This window comes from Maylandia zebra, unplaced genomic scaffold (genome assembly GCF_041146795.1).
Source record: "Maylandia zebra isolate NMK-2024a unplaced genomic scaffold, Mzebra_GT3a scaffold07, whole genome shotgun sequence".
NCBI classification, from domain to species: domain Eukaryota; kingdom Metazoa; phylum Chordata; class Actinopteri; order Cichliformes; family Cichlidae; genus Maylandia; species Maylandia zebra.
In genome coordinates, this window is record NW_027490037.1 from 59,285 (window position 1) to 84,768 (window position 25,484).

The 25,484-nt window shown below is 52.1% G+C and overlaps 1 pseudogene; it reads right to left on the reverse strand.

Moving 5' to 3' along the window:
- Positions 1–23,163: 23,163 nt before the first annotated feature.
- Positions 23,164–23,962, reverse strand: LOC112431131 (putative Bax inhibitor 1 pseudogene; annotated as a pseudogene).
- Between the last annotated feature and the right edge of the window lie 1,522 nt (positions 23,963–25,484).

Below are 25,484 nucleotides of genomic sequence, written 5' to 3' on the forward strand. Positions count from 1 at the left end.
GTTATCCACGAACGGTTTACATATACTACCAGTGCCATCGAACAGACTCAACAGTGTCCGACGAGGGGAAACGTTAGGCATTGTGGAGTAGACATTGTCTTTTTTACTAATCCGTTTACGTTAACCAAACGATTTGTCGTGGTGCGTGAGTGAAAGTGCACGGCGATGGCTCTGTTCTCGCTCGTGTTCGTCGTCCGCTTGACCATGTTGGCCGTACTGTCGACGGCCCACGAGAGAGCTGCGTATGTAGTACCCGCTGCGTCTAATTTGAGCACCTGTACGCATAACGCCGTCGGCTGTCCAAACCCGACGCATGTCATACTCCACTGCGACAACACCAGGAGGCCGATCTGCAGATATCGGTGTCCGCTGGGGCGACCTCTTCTGCTTGAGGGATGTGGGGACGCGTGCCCTAACGGTTATCACGTTAGGGCGGCCGACCGCCAAGATACCCTCATCCAAACATGCGCCCTGCACAAAACGTGTCCTTCGAACCAGCAAGTCATCCTTCCCGGTTCCCTCTGGCACGATACGATATGCGGCCAGCCGGACGATTACACACCTATGCGCACGTTAGTCGAACCCCCCGCGTCGACGGCATTAGTCGACACCTTGAACGAGCTGACTAAACTCTGGATGGCGGGTCTGACCGAGGAAGAGTTTATGAAACTACGCAAGTACTTTTCACCGTCTACGATATCCGACAAGATCGTCGCGGACCGTTTGTTTGCCGATGGGTCGAGGGTCGCCGAACATCTGTACTCTGCCCTAAACGCATTGTCTTTGCTCGACGCGGCAGCTAGAATGCACAAAGACATATTGAAACCGTTTATGTCACCCGGACTGGATCCTACCGGAGTTAAAATTGAATCGACACACGAAGACCCTTTAGCGGTGGACGTTTCCGGCGACACGCTAATCGTACAGGCCCGCGCAACCGTACCGCTGGGCGGTGAGCGCATTTTCAGATCCGCGGACGTCATGTGGTACGGAGTGCAACGTGTCTCGCCTATGAAAACGACAGCCCCTCTATTGGTGTCCGCGACCGACTCGACCGTAAACCGCGTGGATCGCAGATGTGATATCGCCAAGGGTGCCGAGTGGAATAAGGACTACGCGCGGGGCTTCTTTGTCTACGCGTTTGACATTTCGTTGATCGTCAAGTCTCCGTCTCTCCGCGTATTTAGACACTTGGAAGTGGAGTTGTGGTACGACCGGGTTGGCCCTGACGGCAACGTTACAGAAAGTGTAATCACACGAGGAATACATCTGAAATATGTTTGGAAACACAAACGGCACGCCGATTGCCATTGCGCGAACACGGCGGACTACACGGACCGCGACGGGCCTTGTTCACCCAGCTGTGTGCCATTCTCGCGCGTGATCTCAGGCCTGCCCGGCACCAACAACGATTGGAAGCTAGAGGTTTTTTACAATCATGCAGAATCTACGCTGGGACGGAGCAGAGTCGTACACGGATCCGTCAAACCAAACACCGAGATCTTCTGCGTCGTGACACCGGCGGTTTTTTCATCTTGGCAAGGACCGACCGCAGAAGCACCCTCCGCTCCCTTGGACTTGATGCGATGCGATGTCACGCTGCTAGAATTTAACATTCTCACAATCGGGGGGGACGCGACCGTGCTGCCCACGGACCAAGACAGCTTTGCGAGGGCATCTAAGTGCACCCGTGTACCGGTGAGGTCGCTCGAGGGGGCTCTGGCGAACGGCGAGCTGTGTGTTCCTAGCGCGGTTAAGCACGCTATTGCGATCATCGATCGCCAAAGGTGGAGGACTGAAATCGGAGTGAAACTCCGATTTCACAACGGCAGTAACGCTCTGACGACCCCAACCCAGGAAGAACTGTCCGGTGCGCTAGACTGGCTGGCGCTCTCGAGGAGCGACGTTCAGATTGTCGTGATCGACGCGAGCTTGGAGGAAGGCGCGCTTCTCGACTTGGATCTCGTCAGCACAACGTACGGATCTAGGTTTGACGTGAAACCGGGATTGACCTCTAGCGCATTGGCAGAGCTAATGCTCGCCAGGGGTATTCACGCCGAACTGCTCGCAGGACTGACGCCCAGGCAGACCTCCGCGGAAAACACGTTACGGACGCTGGGACGTGTGGTGTCCCGACACGGTGCGTTTTTAGATCTGACCAACGTGCGCGTCCCATTCGAAAAGCGCTGCTGCGATACGCTCAATCCCCAGATATGGCGAGCCGAAGGGTATTCCGACGAGCACGAGCTCATCGTCGACGTGTCGGACGTTAGGCGTCTGCAACTGTCGGGCCTCTATGTCTTTGACGAGCTGAGCAGACGCTCGAACAATCGAGGCGGCATAATAGTATCTCTGCCGTCTTCTGCGTACGAACTGGGACCCGATTGCGTAGAACCGCCGAATCCGACAAACAGATACAACGCACGCTCGGCGAACGCGTTGATGTACAGCGAACAAGAACTCTCTGTGCTCGCACTAGACATGGCCAGATGGGGTGTCTCTCGGTATGGCTTAGGCTACCTCGACTATACGTTCGCTAGGGCTAGTAGCGTGCCGCTGTTCACCGTGCTGGCCAACGCGGTCGAGGTAGCCGCCACCCGTTTCAGGACGTTACACTACCGCTACACGAGGAACCTCGCGTTTGGCGACGGGGGGTTTTCGTCCGTAGAAGTCAACGGCGTGTACAAGCTAGAGGCAGGAATGTTTTTTAGACGCGTATCGGACAAAAGTCCTCGAGTGAAAAGCTTCGTGTCGATGCCCGGTGTGCCCGAGTTGGAATTCGGGCTGTCTTCCGATATGAACGTAGGCTCCACTTTGCCTATCAGCAAACTCGCAATGGCCAGCGCCGCACGAGAAATGAGCTACATACCGTACGGGGCAAAGACGGTCCTTGTGAATCGGAGCGGAGTTGTCGTGTTTGTGGACACAGACGGGGATGTCATATGTTACCACGTTCCACCACCGACAACACCGGGGGCAGCGCTTCGAACGTTGCCCTTTGGCGTCGCCGTCAAACACGCGGAGCGCAATCTACTGGGCGTCGGGTGCGTTCAAAGCGTACCCGGCGACCGTCGGCACACTAGGCTTGCGGTGACATTGCCCGCGCGGACTGAAACGGAGAAAGAGACGCTACTTGAAAACATACGGCTTATACACCGATCGATGAGCGAGCCCGTTTTGTCGCTCGAAGACACGATGTGGTTGTCTCACGCGGCCGACATTGAACAGCAGCGCAGCTCTGTCGAGTCAAAGCGAGAGGCTGGTGCGGTGGCGGAAACGCACGCGATTTCCCTCGTCCTTCAATGTCTGCAGCGCTCCAGCTCGTGCCTCGCGCTGGCTAACGTGGTCGAGAACGGTTGGCCTCAAGGTGGAACCGGGTACCCCGTAGACGTTCGGGGGTTTGAGGTGGAAGCGGGAGTGGTGCTAAAAATGATCGTCGTCGCGAACCACGGAGCGCTCACAGTTACTTTGTCCTGCGACCTGAAGCCGTTCGCCTTCGGTTCTCACGACACCAGGGTCAACAGACAAGCGAGCGGATACTACCGACGCGAACGCAGACCGTTGCTCGATCGGGTCGCATCCGAGATCGGAAAGATACAATCGATCAACACACGCGTTTCACGCGTCATTACAGAAGGGTTGTGTCACAATGAGACGTGTGGCGATGATGCCGGATCTCGTGGGGGTTATGCGATGTGGGCGAAGGACTGTGTTTCTGCAACGGAACGGCTCGCCGCTGAGGCGAACGCCACGGTGGTGGCCTTTGGTAAAGTTTCGTACGAGGCTGAGGCGCGCTTACGAAGCAACGTGCCTCGTGTGGCTGCCGCCAAGAGTCGCGTCGCAGCGCTCTCTTTGGTTGCTACTGTACTGGCTTTATTAATCAACGTGGTGTGCATCGTGATGCTATATTGTGTGTACTCGGGCCCTCGATCCAGAGAACACCGATATAGAAAATTACAATGACGGCGAACGATGCAATCGCCTTACTATGCTTCTGCGCGCTGGTGCGCGTTTGCTGCAGCGGCACCGACGGAATCGCACCCAACGCCACAACCGATGCTCACACAACTACGGATGAGGTGGAGCACAGGGTCGTATTGACTCCCGCTCAGTGGAAGATACGAAGAAGCGACCCGCCTATATACGTAACGTACAACTTCGATTTGGGTCCGGCGGATCTCTCAAAGTCGCGAATCGCACACCCTTCGTGTGCACAGATCGCGTGCGAAGGACTTGTCGAATATCACACGGGATGCAACTCGTTGTGTTTGAGTGGAACCTGGAATCAGGTCGACGCGCTTCTCCGGACCGCGCTCCTCGGATACGACCGCGCGGTAGAGTCCTTGGACGCCAGTTACAATGACCTAGCCGCGATACTGGATACTCACATCGTGAACAGGATGCCGGATCACACGGCCGAGTCGCGAACGCACGCCGCCGTAGGCTCGCAGCAGTACAACTCACCGAGAATCATAGATGTCTTGGAATATTACAGGGCCGCGATACAAGGAGGCCTGAGCGAGATCGCCAAAGTTCTACCTGCAAAGCAAACCGACACGGCGTCGCGTTTCAGCAACAACAGTACTCGCCTGTCACACATGTTGGAAACGTGGAAGATCGGAGTGTACACGCTTTCCACGCAGCTGACCACCATGGTCACAATCATCCAAGCGGCCGAACGGCGGCTGATACTGTGCGCCGAAGGCGTAGTGCGATCGGATATGACCGGCTGTGAGCCGAACCTGAGCGTAAAGTTTCACACGGACACTCCGGTGGCGAGCAAATCGGTGTCTGCGTCCAAACTGACTTTGGTCACACACCGGGAAACCTGGGAGCCTTTGTCGTTATCCAGGTGGTACATGTCGTTCGTTGACACCTCGCAAAACAACAGAGTGTGTTGGTTGACTAGTTCCGTGATTACGGACGGCAGCAAAAACTACAAAATGCCTTACTGCGATTCGAGGGGATTGTGCGACCCGTTGCAACTTGACGAGACCACGATCCCCTCGTGTGAGGTCTCTGTCGCCGGTACGCTAGATTTGCTGTGTCCGATACAATGCGGAGCACGTTGCAACGGACCGGTGTGTTACGATACGCACACGGAGACGTACAGTCTTCTTACATCCCAGGAAACGTCAGCCTCCGAGCACGGCTTCAGTCGCACCGCAAAGCCCAGATTGCTCACCCGAGCGCACTCCCTTTCGAACGCAGACCTACGCCAGACCCTCGCCTACATCCACGACATAACAGTGGACACGTCGAGTCTGTGGCAGCGAGCTCAGGATGTGCACGGTCTTATCGAAGACACAAAAACTCAAAGCCTCAAGTATATGGACAAAGTGGACCGAGCTATGCGGTCTCACTGCGAACAGCTGACAGTCGATTACCAGCAGTCCTTCGCACGTCTGAACGTTATGGCTTCTCTATCTGTCGCATTGTCAATTCTGACATGTCCGTTGTTGATTCTCATTTGCACAAGAATGAGGTCCTCGGTCGAACTTACCATCACGAGACGCAGGGATATCGCGGAATTCCCGCTGCTGTAACGTGCACACGTATGCGCGTGCACGACTATTGCTTCACACCCACCCAGCACTCTATATATTAGCCTCGCATACCGTTGGACAAATCACAATCTCACGACCAGCGAGGGTTACCATGGCAAGCGTTGTGCTGAACACACTGGCGGTTGTGCTGTTTCTCGACCTCACGCTGTGTCGAGGCTCGCCCTTGGAATCACGTAGACCTTCGGCCAACGTAACGGCTAACACCCTCGAGTCCGTTGTTTCTGGAAAAGAGGAGCTCGCGCTGACAACAGCGGTCACGTCCCGGCCTGCAAGCGCTGGCGACGAGGAGCTCGCGCTGACAACAGCGGTCACGTCCCGGCCTGCCAGCGCTGGCGACGAGGAGCTCGCGCTGACAACAGCGGTCACGTCCCGGCCTGCCAGCGCTGGCGACGAGGAGCTTGCGACCATCGATTACGGACAGCCAACTCAGGCGAGAGACAATGCTACATGGGTACGGCTGGCGTGTCCTACCGACAACGCGGACCATTTCACGACTACTTCTTGGTATACATGCTCGAACAACGATGTGTTTCAAGGGATCTATCGCATTAACAACGTCGGAAACCTGGCTACATATTCGCCAGCGGGGATGTACAATATCACAAATAGCACTGCTTTCAGTGTAACTGAGCGTGAGGCGTGCTCACAGGACCGGGTCTATGTGTGTCGACGCTGGGCGAAGGTCGGCCGGCAGAACCAATGTTGGCTCTTTAGAATAAAGAACTGTACTGTGGAAATGTCCCCATCCTCCCAATATCCGTGCCGGTGCACGTCGCCGAGGTCTACTGTAACAACGATTGAATCTAGCAACAAGTCGCCTTCTTTCACAGCTTGTGGTCTGGCGTGGTTAATGTCCATTACCACCTTAATTATCAACATGTAACGCGACGCACACTCTGTCTCTGTTGCACTGTACGCCACTGGCAATATTGTATTGTGGACAACCCGTGGTGTCGCCAAACCGACCGTCCCGCGGCCCAGGCGCACAACAGCCAAATTCACATTAGCGGGCACCATCTACCTACCAAGTCGCCTTCCTCCGTGGACGATACACTGTGTTATCATCGCCAATATTAACTATTAACATGTAACCCATACTATACTCTCAACATCAATGCCCGTTGCGCGCAGCTAGAACACATTGTCTCCGGACACGCCATGTCGTCAAGAAAAACAACCACTCCGCGACCCAGGACAGCCAAAGGTACATCGGCCGCCACGGCACCGGTCGATAAGCCCTCACCGACGCCGGCGAGCCAGGCGAAAGGAGCCACGCGAGGCAGAGCTGGACAACTTCCAGCTCCCCTCATCCCCGAAAGGCTTGCGTATGTCTACGACCAGGCGCTTATGAAGGAGCACTACAACAAGCTGTTGCAGATCTCCAAGGCGCACCGTATGAAGTTCGAACCCGTCACGAACGAGCGCGGTTACCAAACCGCCAATTTAGTAACCCTCATATGCAGGTTACTCGAGAAGCGCCACGGTGCGGATGAATGCGAAGACGCCGTGAAAGCCTGTCTGCCTATACGAGAACATCATGTGGCGCTCCTAACGCACACCATGTTCGTGACCATGGTCGGAACTATAGTGGCCAGAGCCTTGGAGCAAGCCAGCGTCGGCGTCGCAGACAGTCCCTGGTCGGATCTACTGGCCGACAGATACTACGTGAGAGACCTACTGATTCACGACTCCAGTAAGACGAGCGGCATAGAATCCGCCGCCTACTCGGGTATCATGGCGTACTTCATGGAGGCGGAAGCGGGTTGCGACCAGCATGCCCACGTCGACGAAAAAACGGTTCTCACCAAAATGGCGAACCAGGGATTCTATCACCACTACGCTCGCAATCCTCATCACCCAGAGCACAAAGGCGGCGCGGAAATGAACGAGCCGGCTGTCATAGAGGCCGTCGTGGACGGGTTGGCCTGTATACTGGAAAGGGGAAAGCAAGAGGATCTCAACACTGCTGTAGATTGGCTCGGTAGGTACAAAACCATCCGTTTTCCCTGTGAGAGCAACCGCACGTTCGCAGGGTGCGTGCTCAACGCTCTCAAACAGTACATCACCGATACCGACTTCAAGCTGTTGATGGACTTTCGCCGCGCCGTCCACGCTCTAACGGGCACATATGTAGCCTGGGCGCCTATTACCATGGATAGGGCTATACCGTCGTGCTGCCCAGACGTGAAATCCCTCGCAAGAGGCCTTCGTAAGCTTGCAGTGTGAGCCGGTGAACAGCAAAAAAACGATAAAGGCCATGTGATTGTAACCAATGTGTCGTCCCACACGATTTGGGAGGTTTTGTTTGTTTTTTTTTTTATTTTTACGCGATCTTGTTGTTGAGTGCAACCTACGATATTATTTTTTTTTATTTTCTTTCATTGTGCCCATCAAGGCTGTATGTTCATTTCTGTTTTCTTCTATTACGCCTTCAAGGCTGTATAATCATTTGAGATGTGAAGGTTTTTACGCGATCTTGTTGTTGAGTGTAACCCACGATATTGTTTTCCAAAACACAAAATCACCGAGTTCTGTTTTCTTCTATTACGCCTTCAAGGCTGTATAATCATTTGAGATGTGAAGGTTTTTACGCGATCTTGTTGTTGAGTGTAACCCACGATATTGTTTTCCAAAACACAAAATCACCGAGTCGCGGACTCGGGAACATGACACACGATGTGTTGGCTGTGTTGTGTGCCATTGTTGCTTTACTCTTGTCACCCTACATGTTTTCCAGTTGTACAGTGTGCAAGTTATGCAGTGAATAAAAAGTCTCATCGCTTCATATATTTCCATTGTGTGTTGATCTTTTTTTTTAGTGTCTACAAGCTCAATTGGTTTATTTTGATTCAAATGCGGGAACATGACACACGATGTGTTGGCTGTGTTGTGTGCCATTGTTGCTTTACTCTTGTCACCCTACATGTTTTCCAGTTGTACAGTGTGCAAGTTATGCAGTGAATAAAAAGTCTCATCGCTTCATATATTTCCATTGTGTGTTGATCTTTTTTTTTAGTGTCTACAAGCTCAATTGGTTTATTTTGATTCAAATGCGTCAAAGGCTCTTGCGTGTGGACACTCGGGTCTCAGCCACCGCCTGTGTATGTATGCAATATCGGAGGTCACTAGCGGTGTGTAAAAAAAAACAACAAAGTGGTGTTAGCTGTTTTCTGGATACCGATGCCATCACCGGCATCGACATCACGGCTCCAGCGATCAGAGGTCCTCATTTCTAGACTGACAGCAACACGCTACTAAACAGATTTTGGTATCTCAGCGTTGTAAGCACGACAAGGTCTCTAAGTACTAGTTGTTTGGTCGGCGGTTAGGCTGAGTCACACGCAGTGCTTGGCGAGAGTGGTGCGACTATGGCAATCGCGACTGTGCATCAACTGGAAAGGGAAATCCCAGGCCTGGAGTCTCAAACGGAACCCCTTGTGTCACAACCAACGTTCGGCCCAACGTTGTTCGCCTGCGCATTCCACAAAGACACGTTTGGCCTCGGCTGGGACGAACGAGGGTTGTCCGCGCAGGAGATTGCCCAGAAACGGGCCGGAGAGCGCGCGTACGCTGCCAACGCTCCACATGCGCCTCGCGTTCAAATAATACAAGGGGAACCCGTTGTGGTAACGCACACGGATAGTAACCGGTGGTACAACAATCCATCGGAGGAACAGATACTGGCGGACGGTGCCATAATGACACCGGTGCCCCACAGCTACGACACGTACAAATGTAATGACTGTGATGTGATTCTCGCAGGATACAAGAGTGGCGCAGTGAATTTGGAAGAGCACATATGGAAGGGGTCCGCTCGGTGTCGATACATTAAAGCTAAATTCAGAGGTCGAGAGAACCACTTGATCGACTTGCACGGAGGTGTGCGATTCAACAAGGGTCTCATGGCACTGCCGCAATATCTCCTGTGCTCGAACCAGGGCTATGTCACCGTTGCCGGTCGCAGGCACTGCGTAATATGTTCGATGGCCGAAACGACCAAGTATACCTTTGGGAACGGACATTTCTTAAATTGCAGCACCCTGGCCGAGATGATGACCCGAAAGGCTAAAACTTTAGCTCTCGATGCATCCGGCACCGACGGCCCCGTGTTCCGTCACACGCGAACCGGGGAATTTAAACCCACGCGTGAATCTGCATCCTGGACGGACTGCGTGTTCCAGGCGGACCCCGCCAATATGCGTCACGTATCGGGCACCGTGGAAGATCGCCAGTGCGACGCGTGCGGCATACGAGTAAAGGACTTTGTTGAAAACGACACGCTGCTAGGCGAGCACATCTACCATGTGTACAACGAGAGCGGTTTTTGTCCTTACATCGAGGATAGATTCCGAGGGAAGTGGGCCAACCTACGTCTCATCCTAGGCTACGAGCGTTACAGGAGAGGCCAGATCGCGTTCCCTGAGGCACTGGCTAAGAACAGCTACGGTTTCGTCGAACTAAACGGCCGTTATCGCTGTGTCATTTGTGCAGCGACCGCTGACTACGGGGCACACTACACCTCGAACCAACAACATAGGATTAATTGCAATGAGATCAAGGATTGCGTACTGATGAAGCTGCGTTATTGCAAACTGACCATGTAGAGCTAAATCAAATGTTTTGTGTATTTTGTATATATATATATATATATATGTCTGTGATTAAACACGGTGTTGTATATCCACTTGTGTGTGTACGTGTTATGTGTTCCTGAACTTTGTTCATTCGACATTTCATGGACTTTGTGGACACGAAAGGCAGTGGTAAACATAACAATGCAAGTCGAACCAGTTAGTTGCTGGTATAACGCGTACAGGTGGTGGGTAGCACAAAGGAAAAAAAAAAAAGAACAACAGCGTGGCAGATTGCTTACGATTCCTTTTTATTTCAAGATACACAAAAACACATTTATGGTTGGTGTAGGTACACAGTGATGTAGCTACTGCAGGATTTTTGATTTAACACTGCAAATATGCATCGATATAAGGTTACACACATGTGAATTACCACCAGCCCTTAAAATGCAATAAACACAGGACGGATGTCGTGTAGTTGACCCTCCAAGTCGTAGCTTTGCGCGTAAACCAGAGGACCGACCTGAGGTCCGTCGGACGCGGGACTTTCTAGACACTCTTCAGCATCGTAGACCCTCTGTGCGCATTGTGATAGTGTGTACATAGGCAGTTCGACCCACGCCGGATCGTTGCGATTGAGTACAGAGGCTCTGTAGTTTACATTCAGCAGTCCTTTGGTCCCCAGTACATTCCCGGCAATGTAGAAGTGATCAGAATCCCTATTAGCAGACGTGAGGTAAAAGCCTGTTATGTTACCGAGCCGCTCCTTGTCTGTCTCGGCCAAATTGCTAGCGATGCTGCACGCCGTGGCCAGCGTGAGAACCGGACACAGTCGAGGCTCCATGGCAGACGATCGTCCGTGTTCGTTAGACCTGTACTTGTAGACGTTACCGTCTATTGTGATGTCTGAGGACGTCAGATCGTTTGCGCTGTAGCTTACGCTTTTGCGAGTGCCGCGCATTGCGACTGCGGCTTGTGTGTCAGGCGGGGTAGGTACGACGGCAACTTCGTCGACGTACAGCATGTCCACTATCAATTTGTCGCCCTGGACCCAAGCGTACCATGACAAGCGAGTCTCCTGAGATCCGTTAGCTGTAAATGCGTTGTCGAACGCAAAGTCCATGCCAAAGTAAAGCTCCGGACACTCGCCGCCGACGTGAACGTCACCGCCGTACCAACTCGACTCTAGTTTGACAGACCCAGAGTACACCCCGGTGCACTGTATTGTTTTAGCTAAACCCAGCCCGCCTAGACTGTCGAGCGTCGGCTCTGCTGTGAAGGGGGTTGCCACGATGGGTCTCGGCGATGGCGCGGGGCTACGGGGGACCTTGATGTTTTGGGGTTCTATGATAAGGGCTCCGACTTGCCATTGCTGCTGACTCGTGCCCCGTGGTAGCGGGCCGTTGCATGTGGTAGTCAGAGTTTCTCTGTCAAACACACATGGGAATGTCTCAGCCCAGTCGGACTCGTTGTACCGGCCGCAGTCATCGGTTGTCATGTGCACAAAGCTGTTGTCGGCGTCGTAGTCTCCAACGACCAGAGCTCTCATGGTCCATCTACAGCTTCTGCGACGCGAAGGCTTTTTCCGGCCAGGAACATGTTTCGGTCGAACACCCCTGCGCAGCTCCGGTGAACCGATAGTGACCTTACGCACACTTGGGTGCTTTTGCAGAGTATCGACTAGGGCATCTTGTAAGGGGCCCCGGATCGCTACGCTTGCATATGCCGCTGAAAGGGCGATGATCAGAACTGCCGCTGCAAATCCAGCATGTGCCATTGTCGCTTGCTTGCTTGCTTGTGTTCGCCGAAAGTTATAAGCACGCAGCCTAATAAACTTTCGGCCCAGGTCGGCCAACGTTTGTCTGCAAGTCGGTAGGCTTTTGGGGCCAGGTTGGCCAACGTTTGAGCGTGAGAGCACACACTGCTGGCAGTCCGGCTCCTTGTTGAGTGTGAGGCAAATGTAAAATGTAATTAATCTTTGTGTCATATCAATGGGCCCAAACGGCTAACATTCTAACGCCGTGTATGTCGCGAGACAGATTGCAGAATAAAACTCAAAAGAACACGACTCCTTTGTGTATTGTTGTTTGTGTGTGTTTATTTGACATAACAACCAGTTGATTATACAGCATATCGTACAACATGCATTCACAGGTTCATTTCCACGACGCGTGGGTGCGGTGGTAGAAGAACTGCAAATAACTAACTACACGTACTACAACAGTGTACGATGATCTGCACTGTTTACGCATTAGGGCGAAGCCACAGTAGTAGTCTGTGCGCACAGACCATATGCACAACAGAATAGAGAGACATGGCCGTAAAGTCGCTTTGTTTTCTACTGAAAACCTCCGGTGTTCATCGCGCGGCGTCGAACAATGGCCGAGTCATGAGGACTCCGCAGGACGACTGGCATGACGACGTGATATGTCCGACCGTGAGTTTACGCGGTGGCTGTAACAACTTGGCTATGGGGACCATCCATTTCAAGCACGTCGCGTCCCAGATCATGGACGGCGTTTCCTCGCGGCCCAAGGTTGGAGACGTGTGTGTGAGGTTCATGCCGGTCACACCCGGGGACGGGCGGCACTGCGGTATCGTGGACCTGTACAACAGTAACGTCGCGGAACCCAGCAGCGTGATGGCAAAAAGGTTGATGAGCGGGTACGTCGGTATGGAAGAGCTGTACATTCCCGCTATGCCGATACACTTGCTGGTGTCAGAATGGAACAAATCGTTGGGTCGCTTCCACGAAATGATCAGATGCGACGACGCTTCCCGCTCAGCTCGCTCTCTGGAAATCCGCAGAGCTGCGGTGATGCGTAACGTGATGAGCATGGCATACAAAAACGTTCCGGTGTCAAGCGAACACCTTTGGTTTGCAATACACTGTATTGTAGCTAGGCCGCATTTGGTGAAAGAGGTGCTACAGCTGGTAGGTTCGATCGGATCCGTCCTCGGCGATATGTGTCACACGGGCGAGGTTCAGGCTACGACCGTGCCCCGCGACAAGGGCGCTCCGTCGGCTGTAAAATTGTACCTGGTGGCCAAATCGTCTTCTTCTTCGGGGAAGCGCGTTCTCCTAGAAGACCACGCGGGTGTCACCCTCGCTCTCGTGTGGGCAGTAGACGAGGACGAACTCCTTTGCGATTACCTTCGAGATAGCGGACGATGCTACTACGTGCACATCGGGACCGAACACGGCCATACCTTCCGATGCAACGGATCTTGCGTGTGGCGTTACTCAGATCACGTAGGATTCCAGACGATGGTCGCTGTAGCTGATACTGCGGTATCCCGCTGCCAGGACTCTGAGTTATCCGGCAACACAGCAGATTCCGCTAGACTCTTAAGGCATGCCTGTTGATTGCGGTCAACGCGGTATTAATTCACGGTGATAACGCCCCCCCCCCCAAAAAAAAACGTACATTGCGAGAACGACCATGCTTCCCAGAGCGCATTTGCCCGATCAGGAGTTAGTGCTATCTGTCGTACTGAATAAAAACATGACGACTTCGGCCATTCATCCGTTATACCTCCCTCCCGTGGTGTGTTGGATAAATAACACGCACGAACAGGTCCGCTTTTGGAAGCTGAAGTTGTACATGGCCTTACGGTTACTTTCGACATGTCTTATTCTTATCACTACAGTGGCCCACGCTCTGCGTTTGTACAGTTGGGAGTCGCTGAGCGGAGTAGCTGCCATCTGGTCGCTATCGGTGTGCACGACCCTGATTTGGGGTTTGTACATCGGTGCCACGTGCGCCTCGAGACGAACCGACTACGACCACAGTAAAGGCCGCTTGTATCCCGATTTCGGCGTATCTAAGACATCTTCGTTTGCACTGTGCTTTCAATTGATGGTGGCCTACATGTGCACGTGGCTGCATTCGAGGACCCGCCACGAAGGCGAATCTACTCCCGCAGACGCAGCGGAGTCACACCTGTACGCGTGGACGATCGGCGTGTTTGTGTGGATTAACGCGGTTGGCTTCGTCCGGCTGTTTAAGCACATATAACGTGCGTTACGCACAGAAAAAACGACAAGAGAGCACGATAATGGGAGTTAAGGTAAAAATGCAAATGTGCGCCATCGGATTATGCAGCCTGCATGCCTTGTGGACATTGGCAACCGCTCCAGCATTGGACGACTGGTACTACGGATATAGGATACTATTTCTTCTAGCGGAACTGAAAGCCGTGTGGTCCTACTGCACCGTGGAACTCAAGGTGCTAAGCGAGACGCTCAGGCAATTGCAGTACTCTGCCGTAGCGACGACGGGCAACGCGGAGGTGTTAGCACTTTGCAGAGAAGCTCGTGCATTGCACACCACTTTCGACGACCGACGTGAGCACGACGCATTTGGTAGACAAAAGGAGATACCGATAATAAATCGACACCAGCACAATCAGGCCCCTGTCGGTTGGGCTATCCTATCGCTGCTCCTACTGCTTTACAATACGGCTCATCTGGCGTTTAATCCAGTGACAGATTCATCCGCCCTGTTGTTCGGGATCCCAGCGATTGCTATGTACGTGGTGCTCATCAGATTCACGCAGATAGTACTACTACTAGAATGAAACCGCCCCGGATAACGTGTGATCTGAAGCCTGCGCTCACGAGGACCGCGGAGCAGCTCTTGGATTACACTACATTAACTCTGCGGGCCCCTGGTGTGGGCGTCGAGTATACTTTTTCTGCGAGTACGTGCTTACAGATCGCCGCCCGGCACCATGGCCAGTGGCATTCGAAAGTGCAACAAGGAGACCCTGTTGGATTTGGTAGCATTAACTCTGCGTGCCCTGGTATTGGCGAATACTATGCTGTGGTTCGGTAAGTGCTATCTGTACGTACGTGCGTTCAGAGCGACACCAGCGTCATGACCGGTGGCGCGCAGAAAGGCAGGTGGCGCCTGGGCATCGCTTCCCCCTACCGCAACTGCGGCGTATTCACTGGACTACGATGCAGGCCCACCGTATTGGACGACAACGACGAAACCGTACCCTGGGACCTAAATCCCTGGTATTCTAAGACCCCGAAAGACAAAGTGCGATTACACCGCCGGGGTTTCGCGACGCAACCGCCGACATCTCGATGGTTACAAGCGTTACACACAGAGGACACAAAAGGCCGTCGAGGGGATCTGCGGAGCAGCAGTAGCAGCAGCGGCAGAGAACCCTCGGAGGATTCCGAACTCGGCGGGCCAAAGAGCACAATCGAAGGGGATACCCCAGGCGACTCGGAGCGCCGAGAACCCCCAGAGCAAACGGTGGTGACAAAGGACAGGTCTGTGGAACACCGCCTGAAACAGAAATTGAAAAGCCATCGCAAAACCCTACAAGCTGATCGGCTGTCTCACGGTCAACCTTATCGACTCGACCCAACTTACGTCAAGAAGTACTCGCACAGTTCAAATGACTTGCCACGCTAAGTGGATGGTGTATCTCGCAATGTGAATAAAGTACACTCAACACATGTGGGTTGTTTTCATGTCGTTTATTCTTGAGATCAACACACACACACGCACGCACACACACATACATACATACATTTATATTGGTACTGCACAAACGCGTTTGTCACGAAAGCCAACGGTTTACATTCAGCTGTGCGCAGAACCTCTCCCCGGTATGAATAGGACTAGTTGTGTATCCTTTACAAGCTCTAATAACTTGTCCGCAGGCAAACCCCTGGACGCTTTCCACTATGGTCAGGGCATGGCGTATCACAGTTCTCAGATATTGTTTTACGTGACCGTCGTCGATAACTGCTTCAACGTTCGTCTGGTTGAGTTCTCCGTTCGCGGCGTCCGCTGCATTCGCACGACACAGGTCTGGTACACCCTGGTAGCCACCTCCGTTGGCTACCAGGGTAAGCATCGATAGCGTGCTATTTGGCGTGTAAGGCGACATGAGCTCGAACACGTCGAACGCCTCGTCGTCCTTTATAGCGCGTAGCAACTCTTCGACGCAGTCTCCTCCGGTTTCGGTGTTCACCCGCCTAGTGGCCAGCAATCCTCCCCATATGCCCTTATTGACGTGCAGATCATACCCGGGGTCCAAGGGCGCTTCTAACTGAGCGGCCCTGTCGCGTTGGTTTGGTAGCTGAACGGTGAATCGGTCGCCTTGTTGCAATTGCTCGTGGCCCGTGTTGATCAGTTCGACTTCGTACATGTGAGGAGCGTTGAGAAACGGCCTACTGGCCATGGAACTGTTGGCGGAGCACACGGCCACATCCTTTAGAGTTTGAATGTATTCCGCGTTCAGTCCGTGTAGCGTAGGCACATATAGGTCTCCGTCGCGAACAAAGTGGAATAACCCCCCGGGCAAGTCGTTGTTTGCTGAATTGTATTTGTAACTGCCGAAAGGAACATCCTTGGAGGGGTTTTTCCGCTCAGTGAGACCGTGCGTGTAGATCCGTATAGGTCGATGTACTCGCGTGGACGACATGGCTTGCTAGCGCTTATTCGTGGACACTTCAATCTTTGAATAGCAACCTCTTAGCCAGAGTGCGATCGCAGCTGTGCGGTCGCTGTGTAAGGTTAGGCCGAGTCAATACGATTGCCACCGCAGTAAGTATTTCTAGTGCAGTCGTACTGTTGCGACACTTTGACGATCTGAGCAATTTGACCGCGAGCGTGTTCATGTCACAATCAGACAGAGGTCCAAACGACCGAGAGAACCAAGGGCACCAACGAGCAACTATGTACGTCTCCAAGTCATCTTGTGCCAACCGCTTAGGTGGTGTGTTGTTAGCCGCGAAGAGCCGGTCGGTGTGAACCGTGTTATCGGCGCCAGTGTTTCCCCGCGAGCCGGTCGAACATGTCAGGAGTATCATTTCTTCCAACGTCAGTCTGTGCCAACAATCTCCATCCATCTCGGCCTTGTAAAAAAAAAAAGAACAAACCAAAAAACCCCCACACAAGCACCCTTTCAGCACGAGTAGTTCATCTCCACTCTCTTACGATACATCACCAGGTTGTCGTTATAAAAATCAACACGTCCCACCTTGTTAGCAAAGTTACAGTTTGTCATCCGTAGGTTTTCTCGGTTCACCACCCTGGTCAACACCACATACACCGAGGGTTTAATAGGCGAACTCGCAAAGTACTTAGGGGGGTGGTACAGCACCTGACCGTGAACTGTACAGCCTTGACAGTCGTATGTGTTCATGGCCAACAAACACGCCAGCGGGTGGGTGGCCACCACCCAGTTGTGACAGCGCCACTCGGAGGGACTCACTCTGTAGACCGTGCCGCTCTGTGTTCCCCTCACGTGAAACACGTTGAATCCCTCACTCGTTTTTAATTTAATGTCGACTATCACGCCCTCGGTGTCGCTGGCTTTTGCCTCGTTCGCCTGTCGCAGAGACTCTTTGGAAGGCAGAAGAGAGCTGGGCCTTCGGCCACTTGCTATTTGTATCCCGTTCGAATCCATGTGCCATATCAGCCTCACTCTACAGCCGATCCAGAGTCGATCCACGGTGAGATAATCCCTCTCCGTGGGCCGAACACCCGGGCGGTACGGCGGTAGCGAGAACAGTTTCGGCAGTGCCTGAGCGGCCTGTTTCAGAACGTCGTACCAGGCTCTTGGGCCTTCGCGCGAGGCGCCGCAACGTGTAACCTTGAGAAACCTGTCTCCGGTACGTACGTCTTTCGTGTAATGCTTGATGTACGCCGCCGTGTACTCCCTCTGCTGTTTATCCTGATGAAATACACGCAGCCTGTCCGGGTGGTACGTGGGGTCCATCGTGTCTCGTTCGCTGACAGTCGCTTGGCTAGCGAATATCCGTTTGGATTGCTCTGTCACAGTGTTGAATTGAAGATATGTCACAGCCTCGGCGTACTCGGGGTCTTGGAACTGCCTCCTGTTGACAAACAGCGGCGTGCGGTGCGCTAACAACGTCTCGAATCGGCCGTCTTCCCATATCCGTGCAGAAGAACCCACCGGCTGTAGCTGCGAAACGCTACCCGAGAAAATAACCAACGGTCCCTTTCCCGGTCCGTAAAACAACTCCATGCAACGTAACGTACGTTCCAACAGGTCCGCGGTCATCAGGCCGTATTCGTCCACCACGATAACATTGACACCGAGAAACGGAGGGGCGTCTTGCATGGGAGCCTGCTCAGAAGGCTTGGTCGACACCCTTAGTTTTTGAAACAAAGCACTGCAGGTCGCACACGATTCGGGGCTCGCTGTGACGCACGAGTGTCGTTCGTTCAGGTGTTTGTCTTCCATTAGCTTAGAGCGGTACACTTTCGTAAACTTTGCTAGTGCGACGCAGTGCAGTTCCCGGTACGTCTCGGTGAACCGCTCCAGCGACAGGTTGTTATCCAGTAGTCCTTTTCGAAATCCCATGAGCTTGTGTAACGTATACACGTCCTTGATAGAACACATTTCCCCTAGGGTTCCCGCGGCCTTGTTCGTCAGGGCGCTAACGGCCACGCTCACGTTCATCTTGTTCAGCTGCGCGATCAGCAGCGAAATTGCATACGATTTGCCACACCCGGCGTCACCGCTGAGCAACGCCACTGTCAGCGCGCGTCCTCGACACATGTGCAAGCGTGTCATAGCCCTGACCCATTGTTCTTGGCAATATCTAGAAAGCGCTAACATGGCCGCGCGTCTGTTATTATCCACATCACTTTGCTCCGATTCCACGCGTTGTCTTTTCCGAGACGGCTCGCCTGCAGCGTTGCCCGCGGGTCGATTGTCGGCCATGCTATTTGTTGCGATTACGGCCACGGCGAATCGAACACCACCCGTTTGTGTACTCTGGCCGCACTTTCCTGTTGAGACTTATATGCGAGAGCTTGTTGGCTGGTAAATGCAGGGACCCGCCCTGCTTTGCCTTGGTCGTTCACCCGGCTCTTGCGTCTGAGAAAATCCGACAGCGAGTCACCTACTCTGAAGGGGTCGTCTGCGTGTTTTACACCATCCGCAGCGGGGTTGTTCACGTGAGAAGGGGCCTCTATGCCTTCGATGACCGATCGCAAGGCCCTACTACGGACGACCTGCGAGGATGACGACTGCGCGTCGAGATCGCGGCCCAATCCTGCAGTCAGAGACATGTACAACACACCTTGCTCCTTTCGAACCTTGTAAGCCCTGTCTCGCACGCGCTCGAATCGCTCAAAGGCCTTAGACACGGTGTCGCGGAACAAGACGACGTACGCCGTGTACATGGACTTGCCTGTGCACAGAGCCGCGGTTGTCACGCCGCCTTTACCTGTGCTGCTCAACACAGTCTGAAGCCCGGCTAACACTTCGACGAGCGGGGCGTGTGCCCCGTACTCAAACAGCAGCCAGGCGAATTCGTCCGCGTCTATCCTGTCCGCGGAGATGTAGTCGTTTCCGTGGGTGCGGGTTCCGGAGCGAAAACCAAAGTGTTTCGCGTACCACTGCGGGTCCGTGTGCGAGAGCATAATGTTTATATTTTCCAGCAGCACGGTGAACCCGGTGGCCAGTCTACTACCCATTCTTATCTCGTACAGTTTGTGCAAGACCCCCGCCGGAGTAACGGGCTCTCCCGGTTTGAACATGTGGTCTTCGGGAAGAGTCACCGCTAGATAATGGCTGCCTACCCAGTCCAAGCGAAGCAGGGCTTCAAGGTCCGCTTTGTTTTCGGCGTCTTCGGTAGCCGACGATGATGCCGTTTGAACTGTCGACAGTTGGACCCTAAGGGCCTCCCGTTCTTCGCACGCCTCGTCTAAAGCTTGCCTGGTTGCCGCTAGTTCCTTCTTACACAATTCAAGGTCGGCTGCCAGTCGGTGGGATTGGTGCGGCACATTGGGTCTGTTTGACGTTGACTCGGACTCGCGCGCATCTCGCTCCCGGCGTTGCGTACGCTCCAACTCCAAGGTGTTTTGAAGCTCTAGCAGTTCACGTTTCAGGCTGTTGATTACCCGCGTGTGACACCGATCGCTCTTCTCGCTCGAGTCTTCCCGCTGTCCTGGCGGCCCGCATAAAGCTCGACTTCGCCTTACGGACATTCTCGGTTTCGATGTTGGTAATGGTGACGAAAGGCCTCGAAACCGACATGCGCTGCGTAAAGCCGCACAATCACAATAATAATAATAATAATAATAAAAATAAATCACACCCAGAGGCCTTTAGGTTTGGACATTGAGTATATCTAAAATGTATGAATCGCAGGTTGAACATTTTCGCTGGCGTAGAGTTCTATGAACAAATAGCACCAACTCCGCGAAAGTCGAGAAAGCCGTAAAGTTCATTGAAGTCTTTCATGTCAGACAGAAAAGTTGTCATGGAATCTGAAAATGTCACACACACACACACACACACACACACACACACTGGAACTCAGGCATAGTTCAACATTTGTCACTGTTGTAAAGTTGTAAAAGAAACAAAAAGCACCAACATCGCCAAAGTGGAGAAAGCCATAACGTTTATTGGGGTCTTTCATGTCAGACAGACAAGTACTCGTGAAATGTGAAAATGTCACAGACACTGGAACTCAGGCATAGCAGTTGACAACATCAAGCAATATGTTCGAATTTTATCTAACACCGCGCAAAGACAAAAGGAAAGGACATTAAGATTCATCGCATTATTACTACTATTCAGCGGCACAAAAAGTCACGGTGACACATCAAATCGTTCAAAGAAGTTCTTAGTCTTGTCTTCTCGTAAAACGGCAAGTTGTTGTTCTTTTACATCAGCAGTTCCCTCTGCGTGTATCTGACAGGAATGACGATGGAGGTACAGTTGGTACACGTGTGGTCTTCCGTGTCATTTTGGGTTACCGCTCCGTATTTCTCGTCCGGGGTAACAAATGATAGACTCGCAACTCTGGTCCGTGTGACAGGAGAGTAAAGCCACCAAGGCATTCATGTGATGATAATGTGTTAACTTCAAGTCCATTGGCCTCTTGACAACGGTTCCTTTTACTCCCATCGTCTCTCCATTTTTAGTTTTTACACTCGACACACGAGCGTGCCGTTCGAGTGAGTCCCTTTCGTGCGCCGTAAAAGTCCTGTCTTTCAAATGCACCCCGTCGTACCAATCCATGTCAAGTCCGTATATGCACGGAGTCTGTAGAGAGGGCTCTTTTGCAACTATGTGCGCGTTGTAATGTACGAAACCCCTCCCCGGGACTCGAGAATCACAAACGTAGCTGTCGCTTGTATCATTTTTGCCTAACTCTCATCACCACTGATAATCATCATGACAATCAATGTGTGACACAGACTCCCCGGCACTGTTAATTTTTAGACTTCTGCCATTATTCTGGGTAAGACACGCGCTTTGCACCGAGATACGCTCGGTGCACGTGTGTATCTAATACGCGGTGTTTTCCCCATGTTATGTCCACCATCTAAGGTGCTCTGTCCTGGGTTGCTGCATGTATCCTCTCTTGAAGAAACATTGTTTCCACGTGCTCTATCGCTCGCCACTGTGTGATGCATGTCTGCTGCATGTCTGCTGGTAGTTAAAAGACAAAGTGTAAGAGACACCTTGTCCTCTACGACCGCTCCACATGATATTATACGTTTCTTGCCTCAGCGTCACCAGGATAAACCCTGACCATTCTGCCCAGCTGTTGTGCATGTCCACTGAGGGGGGGGGTTAGAGGCAAGCGGATATTATCGTGCTGGGAAAGGTGAGCTACTGTAGGCGCACACGCTGAACATCTCGTGAGTTGGTCCAATGTGCAAAACAAAAAAAAAAAAACATATTGGTAGAATGATTATATTATGGGCCGTTCATATGTGATAACGTTCCTTTTCACCGCTTGTTTGCAGCATAAACAGAAACGAGAGTCGCAAGTTGGAGTGCCTGCACGCACAGCCAATCCGTACCAAACCACCCCCACCTACCCCTACCCCTACAACTACCCGATGGTTAAACAGAATACATAAAACCGAACCCCTGCTTCTATGTTCACCGGCATTCGAACAAGTCACACCATCACCCAAGACGTAGGAACTTTGCAGAGGATAGCAACATAATACAAATACACCGAGATGAACCCGACCGCCCAGCTAGTGCTCTTGGACGGTGCGCAATCGTCTGCGACTTCTACCGCAAAACGGCAGGTCTACTTGGACACGTTTGCAGAGTTCGCCAAGACGGTCGAGCCATTTACTTTAACATTCAAGGTCATGATGTCTAACACGTCTCTGTATAGACACTCGCTGAGTGCTACGGGGAACAACAGCTGGTGTCTGGCTATGCTCCGTCACGTGCACGAACACCCCGTCGACCACGCCGATTACGTCAAGGATTTGTATGTCACCGCCAGGACAATAGCAAGGTTTGTGGACAAGTTACACGAGGCTTCGGGCGATCCCAAATGCGCAGGCCACGACAACAATGTGGGCTTGTCCGAGGACGATTACGAAATGTGGTTCACTCTTGAAATGGACCACGACTTCACGGTGAGAGTCAAGGTCGAGCCTACTGCTAAGTGTCCCAGCGAGACCGCTCGCGTCTTGAGACGAGGCGTTGTGGACATCGACCCGGTCTGGAATATCATGGCGGAGGTAACGGGCTATATCTGCCTATACGCTCTGGGCGCAGAGCTAATGGCCTCCGATTCGGCCGACAATGCTGAGAATCAAGCTGCCTCCCGGAGCACGGGCGCCGCAGGCGACCCGGCCATCGCCGAGCCCGACGACACCAACGCATTGCAGCTGAACCAAGCTGCCTCTCAGAGCACCGTTACTGCTGACAAGCCAGCCGTCGTCGCTGAACCCGACGACATCAACGTATTGCAGCTGAGGAATCGCAAAGTCCTCAGAACGCCCGCTGAACCCGACGACATCAACGTATTGCAGCTGAGGAATCGCAAAGTCCTCAGAACGCCGGCTAAAGCGAGACGCGGCGCTCTGCATTAACCTCCTCTCTAGCATAACCTTGTTCACCGAGCGTACAAACAACCCACATACAATGTTGCAGTCTTTGTTTATTGTCAACAATAAAACAATCATGAACAGAAGCATGCAGCATTTGTGTTCTTTTAGGCAATGTAATAATACGGCATACACGCACTCATTTCACACATCGGTTGTTATCATGTTGCACACAATACGTTCGGAGAACGTCTTCTTGTTCTTCTCCTTCGTGGAAAGGATGATCAGCAGTCTCCTAAAAACGCTAATGAAATCCACAAACAAGGTCACACAGTGCCAGATGTAGTCCTTGTCCCCGTTCTCCGCTTTCTCAATAATGCGCTGAGTATTAAACAGGACAAATCCGCACATGACGAGCGGTCCCAGGTATGTGTTCGCCTCAAACAGAAGCGTAGATCCGAAGAACACGTTCGTCAGAGACACCAGGAACAGAATAGAACAGCCGGACATGAGTGTGCCACGGAGGAACAACAGGTGGCTCCTGTGTGTGTCGCACAAGGCGCTGAGAGTGAAGCAGATGAAAATCACAGAGGTTCCCACGAAGGCGGTCACGATGATATTCGGATCGACGGCGAAGACACTGTCCAGTATGGGTCCAAGGCTAAAACCTGTGAGCAAGGCAAATCCTTCGAGGATAGCCAGTCTTTTCCTTTCTGTCTCAGGGTTATAGGGGGTCATGACAAACCAGATAAACAACCCCAGTGACGTGAGGGTAGCCACCGCAAGACAGATCAACAACCCCAGGACTGCGAGGGGGGGGGGACACCGCACTCACTGTAACCAGGAGTGGGACCAGATAGATGTAGACGTAGAAGCCGACAGCGGCCAGACACATGCAAATTGCCAAGCTTGAGTACATGTTTTTCAAGTGCTCCAGGGTGGAGTGCGATATGTGGGAGAACTGGAAGAGAGCATCTGTCTCGCTGTGGTCAAACACATTCATGGTGAAACCACAGACTGTGATCGGATGATACGTCGTATAATATTGGTTTGTAATGAGTCAGTAGTGCAGACGGTACAAAAAAAAAAACAGAGTTCAATCACCAAGTGTATTCACCGTAGTGGCAATAAAAATACAGAACCAAGACGAGTCTGAGGTTTTTGGTTTTTATTTAAATATCGACTGATCTCGACTTCTCAATAAATAAAAATCAAACCAATGTAACCACCAGACGGGGGAGCTCGACAACATATGTTTCCCCATTTGTTAACGTCATTTCAACCGCACCTTATTCATATCCTCACCCCCACCAATTCTCTATATTAATGATACTTCTCCAGAGAGAAATCAACTACTGCATTGACCAACCATTCAGTGAAGACCATGTTGACCTTTATCACTCTAATTGCCGCGCTGTGTGCCAGCTCTTTAGCTTGCGTCGGGTGGTCGGAAGCTGAAATGCCTGAAAACCTCCACTGCAACACCGATTACAATAACCAAATCAGGTGTGAGTACAAAAGAGACACCGATGCTCGTTGTGTATTTTATTTTAAATACAAATCCAGACGTTTAAACCATACCTTTGTGGGACTAATGGAACGCTCTACTACACGCTCTGTTTTCTATCCCGATGATGGCTCAACATACGTTTTTCAAAGTTTTCAAAAGTACAATGTTGAGATAGACTGCGAAGGAGTGAAATACAGCGGCGTGTTCAAGCCTTCTTGTGCAATTGTAACTGATGCCCCCACCGTCAGCTGTGAAATTGGAACTTGTGTTTTCGAAGCCCGATCTCACGAGCGTTTAATCGACGGAAAGGATGTCACTTATAAATACCGCATCAGATCTGTCCTAGGGGATTGGAGTGATCTACATTCCATCAATGGCCCCGCAACTGGACTTACCGTGGACATCAACGATGAATGCGATCGTCTTATGAGTACACTAGCCGTCGACATTACTGATGTTCGTATGGAAATTGAAGTTTCCGTCTGGTACACAGCTGAAACCGGACACACTCTGTTTAACACTGAAGCTATCTACAAGAAGCACACCTGGCGCCCTTAAACCCAGTGTAACCAAATGTGTAACCAAATGTGTAACCAATTGTGTAACCAATGTGTAACCAATATAAAACAATAAAAACATTGAAATCAAAGACGTCTAAAGTAATTTATTTATATTACAAATCAAACAGAAGTAGTACGAAGTGGGAAATGGCGGGCCTCTGTCACCGAGAGAAGTGTTATCTGCGAAGCAATGGCCAATCTATGACATAGAAAGTTACACGTTTCTTGTGATTCATGTTTATTGTGACACAATGTACAAAGCGGCAATCGTAGTACATAGGAAACATGGTAAGATGTCACATATTTGTCATTCCGCGGCGTTGCTGATACACACTTACATTAGTCCCTTCTTCTGTGTACGTTGTGTTAGTGTGTACATTCAGTCAACATACCGTGGGATGTAAGGGCGGCCTCTGCCGGCCGTGCACCATATCAGCATACCCGGGGACTGTACC